Source organism: Penaeus monodon, chromosome 19 (genome assembly GCF_015228065.2).
Source record: "Penaeus monodon isolate SGIC_2016 chromosome 19, NSTDA_Pmon_1, whole genome shotgun sequence".
NCBI lineage: Eukaryota > Metazoa > Arthropoda > Malacostraca > Decapoda > Penaeidae > Penaeus > Penaeus monodon.
In genome coordinates, this window is record NC_051404.1 from 39,755,473 (window position 1) to 39,756,290 (window position 818).

At 35.9% G+C, this 818-nt stretch overlaps 1 long non-coding RNA gene across 1 annotated transcript in view; it reads left to right on the forward strand.

Annotated features, from left to right (window-relative positions):
• Nucleotides 1-763, forward strand: part of LOC119585487 — a 7,611-nt gene extending 6,848 nt beyond the window's left edge. Inside the window, exons 2-3 of the long non-coding RNA XR_005229896.1 lie at nucleotides 63-191; nucleotides 359-763. This is a non-coding gene — a long non-coding RNA (uncharacterized LOC119585487). The remainder of the gene's footprint in view (nucleotides 1-62; nucleotides 192-358) is intronic.
• The last annotated feature ends 55 nt before the right edge of the window (nucleotides 764-818 follow it).

Below are 818 nucleotides of genomic sequence, written 5' to 3' on the forward strand. Positions count from 1 at the left end.
ATTAGGCAGATGAAGATAGATAGCAGGATAGACAAACAGTTGTAACCATTTGTTCTTTGCAGGACACAGAAGCATGAAATCCTCCAATGCCCTTGAGTCACGCTAACCCTGCCACGGCCTCGCAGTTTTTCGCAAAAGTTCAACGGTCAGCGATCTTCAACAATGTATTTATGGACAACCGTGACTAAGACGTAAGAGTTATCTCATTCAAACCACCATGCGTTGAGGAAATAATGATAGATAAATGGAAATAGTTATGAAATAAATCGAAAGAATGTTTTTCAATTATTTTCTCAAATAAGCAGATCGAAAAAAGAAAAGAAATAATGAGGCTGTTTTATGCATTTCTCACTTACAGTAAAGGCAAAGTGGAAACCAAATGGACCTCCTTGGACTACCAAAAAGAATTCAGGAGGAAGGAATGCGTGAGGTATAGTTATCGGAAAAGTGTCACCCGCACCATTATTGCAAGTGTATTGTCACACTCTATCGTTCTTCTCACGCACTTGCACATATTCAAGTAGATATCAACAGTTATGCATTTTAGTTTAATCCTATCAGTGGCAGCTTGTTTTAATTGCTGTTTGTCATTTCATTTATGTATTTTTGACATCTGTCTAATCGATAAATTGTTTATGATCATAAACTTTATATACATCCCTCGTAAATACTGTAAGTCTTCAGCTATTGTAAGTGCACAGCTATTGCAAATATGCACTGACGGTGTGGCAGCCTTTGTTAAATAAAATAAAGTTGTTTCTATGTTGGAATTTGAAAATCATTCTTGTCATTTAAAATGCATGATAGGATTCGATATG